We start from the raw sequence: 6,000 nt of genomic DNA, 5'->3' as shown, positions 1-6,000 counted from the left end.
TCATGAATTTATTTACTGCTCTTATACATATATTCCATATAGGGCTAAAAATTTCCTTCTGTTTTTAAACATGAAATTTTATGTTCTAAAACATCTTTTTAAAATCTAAAATATGACGTGTGAGATTTATATGAAATACCTGTAAAAGGGGAATGTTATGAGAAAAAAACAAACAAACAAACAAACAAAAAAAACAAACAATACTTTTCTGTGCTTCAGAACACATGTGTCCAGCCATGGAAAAAACCAGAAACAAGTCTCCGGAGGGACATTTGGAGATATTTACAGTTTCTTGAAGTGTGGTTTTTAAGCTGTGTAACACATAGAAATATGAAAATACTGATGAAGTTGTGACACTCATAAAATGAGTTTTGTGAGATGTAGGACATCAAAGTTTCTCCTGTTGGGAATGTCTTCTAAAGAACTCAAATTTAAAGTTTATGGTTTTAAAACCATCCCATGGCGTTATTTAAACCATGAGGTAGTTTCTTCACCAATAAATTAATGAATAATAATAAGTGTTCTTTGTTTACAGGATTTGTGTCTGGCTGACTTGTTGCTGGTTTTCTGGTGGCTGCTTGCTGACATTTTTGGTCGTCCCAAGTCACGAGCATCTCCAAAACTAAAGAAACATGACCTTTATTTGGGAATATTTTATATAGAGAGTAGAAACTCTAACTTTAGGTGTTCTTATTGTTTTTCCCTATCATAATAAATTTTCTCTTTTGTCCATTCCCCTTTGGTAGTGAAGGCAGCACTGTGGTGGAATCTGTCACAATCAATAGAAAAATTCTGTCCATATTTAACAATTCTGACCTTTAGCCATTAGAAACTCAACAACAACATACAGGAACAGACCAGCAATGAAGTTTAAGGTTTTATGGTACTCAACATGTGGAGGAAGAATTATGATTTGACTTCTGTCTGGTGTACCAACCAGCTGGAAGACTATTATGTACTGTGATGTTTTAAAAACTGGACCAGTTCAACACATGCTCCTAAAACTTTTTCTGGTACAAAATTGCCAGTCAAGCATTTTTTTTTTCTTTGATGTATGGTAGTCTGAGATTAGTCTAATAGTAGTAACATACTTCTAGGATTATTGAGTACTACTATCAGAAAACAGGTAGATGTGAATAGTCATTAATGTCTGTTTTCGTTTGGGGTATTTTGACCAAAGCAAGCATATAAAGTGTTAAATTATGTAAAAGGGCAGAAAATTACTCATTTTAAACTATTAGATAAAAGTGTATGAATGTTTATGTGCACAGTTATGTTCATGTCCTCACACTGGCATCACTGGGAAAAAGAGAATAGATTCGGTTATCAATGTCAGTGACCTACCTGAGCAAGTCGTTTCATTTCACTAGTGGTATCCTTTCTTCCTGGTCTCTATTTTGAGAACTTTGCAGCTCCAGTTTTGTACAATGACCCGAGGGTAGAGGAAGGAAGGAAAGAGTTTGAAATTCAGGACACATTCAGCAGCATGCAGGTGAGAAAAGTAGGTCTGTTCACCTCTGAAGATTTGGTCATATTGATTTCTTAGTTCAAACCTATAATGTGAATTCTGCTCTATTATTTTGAGACCAATTCTTCACTTCAGGGTATCAAATTAATTGGATAATTTTACATTTTTACCACCAGAACTCTGGTCCGGATGATGACCCCTCTCTTCAGTCATCACCCTGCACTATATTTATCCTGTGTGTACATTTTAGATAATAGGCAGGACATTTATGTGAACATGGCAGCTGTCATATCCACAGGAAGCTCTCTGCATGTGTTGGCCAGCATGTTGAGCTCTCACCGCGTGTTTAGTGGCTTCTACTCCTACATGAACCCATCTACCATCACGTAGGAATAAAAAGCCATAAGACACAACAGCAATCTCACAGGAGGAAGGGAATAGTGGGGAAGGAGAAAAGAACGATACTAACAGAGGAGTCCACGCACCCATGAAAGGAGGGGGGTGGTTTTCTCAGCTGGATGGAAAGGAAGACTAGAAAGTGATCCCCAGGAAGCAAGGAGAGCAGTTAAGGAGAAAGCTGATTTTAGGGAGATAGGATACAAGGAAAGGAGAGAAAGGAGTCATTTATGAGGCAATCCACAAGTATTCAGAAGACCCAAAGACTGTTTTTGTGTGTGTGTGTTAAATGTGCAGCTGATGAGTTTGTATTGCTGGCATTACGAGATCCAGAGAGTTCCTCTGTGTGTAAGTTATATTTGATATGCTGGACACAACCTGCTCTGATGAACCAAACTCCATCTGCTCTGTGACTCAAAACACACTTTCTGCAGGGACCAGCTCATGTTTTAATGTGTGCTTTAAATGAAGGCTGCTCTTTCCTCAGATGATTCACAGATAAATATCTACTTCTTAAAACCAGACATGATCATATTAATACCCACTCCACAGTCTGTGTTCACAGCTCTCCTCTGCAAGAAAGCCAGTCATGCTTGCGTGCCAAAGGGGTTACAGTACAAGTGTGTGCATGCACAAGTCAGGCACGTCCAGATAAATATGCATGACTCCACCGCGGTAGGTTTCCTGCTTTGTATGCTAATAACCTCATTCAAGTTTAATAATGCAACGTAGGTGCACCGAGGGTGGGGAGGTGGAGGAGGGCTGACGCATGAACGACCTCGTGAGATGAAGCATTGGCTATGAGGTAACAGATTTAATCTCACTAATCAGACTGCAGAGCAGGCCTTTCTGTGGAGACAATAAAAGCTGTAGTTGATTATAAAGATAAATGTGATGAGACGTACATTTAATGATCAGTAATTATGCTGTTTAAATTAGGGGTAAGAATTCAATGCATTGAAAGGATTTCTATGAGATCTAACATGTCTGGTAGATTTTTAAAAGAACAAAGAAGAAGAAGACAGATTAAACCAAAACAGTGTAATCCAACTGATGAAAAGTAAACCCAACTATCAGCTGAACTATTACTTCATATTTCCACTTTAAGTCCTTTTAGTAAATGTGCAAAAAAAGAGGAGAAAATGTGCATGATTTGATCTAATCCAGCCAAAACCTCCTACTCAAAGCTTTGTGCACAAAGGAAGAACAAATGAGGAAATAACTGCTTGTTGACCATGAAGAAGGTAATAATCAGGAGCCAACCATGAAGAATGAAATCTGTAGAATCAATTAAGTAATTATTAGCTAAGGATTAATTATGTTTTTTTTAAACCAATTTATAGTTTTCTATTACGTGATAGGCTTGTGACCTCTCCAGGGTGTACCCTGCCTCTCACCTAATGGCTGCTGGGATAGATGGATGGATGGATATGTGGTATTCAGTTCAGTAGTCAGTTCATTAATTACCAAATCTTCCCTGATTGATTATTTCTTAATTAGATATTAAACAAACCCTAATCCTTGGTGCCTTCATTTGTTCTTCTTTTTTCCTTCTCCCTGGCAACTAATCAAACTGTCTCATCCCTTATTCTAAACCATCATTAAAATGGTTTATTATTTAGTAGTCTGACCTGCACACGATTAAAAGTTAACATGCTTTAAGATAAAAGGAAAATGCTGAATATTTCTGCTACCTTAATAAATAGAGGAAATTATAATGAGGGAAGACTCAAGCTAGTGTATGGTTTCCGTATATCTGTTGTCTGCCTTCTGTGTTTGGTGAAACACTTGATGAACGCCAGGGCTGCAGCTCCGGTTGTCACAGTTCTCGTCCTCGACCCCCGAAAGGTCCTGAAACACACACACATAAAACAAAAAAGAAGAGAAAAGAGAGCTGAGATGTGAGACATGTTTACACAAAGTCTCAACTTGAAGAGAGAGAGCTTTATTACTGCACTGCAGCTGGTTATTTAATGAGACAATCTTACGGCTTCATTATTGAATTAAGGCTCATTATGAGTTGCTTGAATAACAATGTTCACCCTGGAAGAAAATTTCAGCGTGTGCAGTTTGAGCTGCCAGTCTTAAAAAAAGCTGCTGGTCTTTAAAAAGTGCTTCTTCCTGGGAAACTGTGGTCTTAAAGAGCTCACACTGTGATTTTTACCAGCACACTCACACTTCCAGCTTCAAAACAGACATTAACCACAAACCAATTATGTCAAGCTGCAGCTACTTGTTGATGACTTGTGCAGTTTACTGTGCCTAATGAAAAGTTAATAGCAAGCACACTCCAACATTTCTGCACCTGCTATCACCTCCACTGAGGTGAAAATAGTTGATGATACAACATTAAAACCTTAAAGTATAGAGCTAAAATTCTCCATGTTTATCACTTGTAAGAATACTTAGAGTTTTGCAAATGGGTCTAACCATCCTACTGAGCAAAAATAAAAGTTTAGCTTTTAATCTATCATCTAAAACGCTCAGGGAATTGTTTGGGATAGCAGTCCACACAATGAGCTGTGACATCTTCATTGAAAAATGATTGATTGGGCTGCCAGGGAGAGGGCTGTTTGAGAGACAGATCACTCAAACAGTCAAGCTGTAAAAGCCCAATAATATGATGAATGGTCTATTTACCCAACAGATGAGGAGAGACTTGCATAAAGATTAAACGAGCAGGTTTTGGACGTGTCCTGCTTTCAGAATAGATAGAAATTTGAATAATATGTCCATGTTTTCTGTCAAGTAGCAAGTTGGAAATGAATTTAAATGCGAGTGATTTTTGGCAAAGAATGCAGCTCAGCTCATTCATCACCTCGGGTTGTCTTACAGCAAGAGAAGAAGAAGAAAATGGGTTTATAGATTATGATGCATACACTTCCCACCTGTGTGGATTTCCACCTGAACAAATCTCACAACAAAAGGCCACTTAAAGGTCTGTAAAATCACGGATAAAAACTTTCTTTCCTTTGAGAAGAAAGAAAGTTTGAGCATCGTACAACAAAACCGCTATTAGCTGCATGTTATTCTCCTTCGCCCAAGGCCCTTGTTGCTGTATACCCATGCATCATAAATGGGCCGTTTAACTCTTAGAAACTCTACCAAGTGTATCTAAAGTCAAGCCACTAATCACTTAACTAAACAGTGTCTCTGAGGATTGAGAGCAAGTGTTCATAGAGTGACCCAATTCTTTACACACAGCATCAATAATTGATGTGCAATAAATGTAGCAGTCTCAGATCTGATAAGGGCTTGGCTCTGATGGATATCCAGATAGGCTTTCGTGGGGGGAACAGATGTAGAGTCGTGCATCAGAGAGGGATGGGGTTGCCTGTGATCGTTTCCACCCTGCAGCGAACAAAATAGCCCTCATATATCCCTGTAATCTGCATTAGTGCCGGAGCACAAGCCAGGAGACAGCACAGAGGGGGATGAGTAATGGGGCTACTGCTGATTTGGCAGGCCTATATTGCACCTCAAAAACTGAGGTATGCCCAACTGGTGAGACTATGAAATGAGCATGTCACAAATGAGCATCCCTCCGCCCCACGATCGCAGTATTTATCAGATTATATTACACCCCAAAACCTGCTTTAACTGTAGCAAGTGACTAGTTTTATCTGCTTTCACAGGTAATCCTCCAACTATATGCCCAGGCTGAGTGACACTGATTGTAATTTAATAAACCACGCCATGTGTGGCATAAAGTAATATACACATATATAAACATGACATGCACTGAGTTTCTCAGTTTTAGTATAGCAGAACTCCTGCAATCTGGCGGGAACTATTTGCACCAGTAAATCTTTTAAGATGCTTTCAGGAAATGGTACTGCATTGGAGAAAAGGGAAGCCTATGAAACTAAATTCAGAATGTGCAAAACAAAAAGAGTGAAGCTGACCTGGAGCAATCTAAAGTGGTAGTTTCAGCCCACTGAACACTGAACTCAGAATGATTTAATGGGTGAAGACCAAGGACAGCATTACTATTAAGAGAGAGACTTATGTTTGCAAAAGCTTAAAGAGGTAAGCCACGGTTTCCCTGGGATAACGGGGGACTTAAAGCAGAGATGGTGAAGGAACAGCTACAGTATCCAGAAAACATTCAGAGTGTAACTGAACAACGATTTTGG

General features: G+C 38.8%; 1 long non-coding RNA gene across 1 annotated transcript in view; it reads right to left on the bottom strand.

Moving 5' to 3' along the window:
- Window positions 1-3,249: 3,249 nt before the first annotated feature.
- Window positions 3,250-6,000, bottom strand: part of LOC121634960 — a 49,433-nt gene continuing 46,682 nt past the window's right edge. The window contains exon 3 of the long non-coding RNA XR_006009330.1: window positions 3,250-3,715. This is a non-coding gene — a long non-coding RNA (uncharacterized LOC121634960). The remainder of the gene's footprint in view (window positions 3,716-6,000) is intronic.

Source organism: Melanotaenia boesemani, chromosome 23 (assembly GCF_017639745.1).
Source record: "Melanotaenia boesemani isolate fMelBoe1 chromosome 23, fMelBoe1.pri, whole genome shotgun sequence".
Taxonomy (NCBI): domain Eukaryota; kingdom Metazoa; phylum Chordata; class Actinopteri; order Atheriniformes; family Melanotaeniidae; genus Melanotaenia; species Melanotaenia boesemani.
Note: the sequence above shows the minus strand (reverse complement) of the source record. Positions and strands in the feature narration are given on the sequence as shown.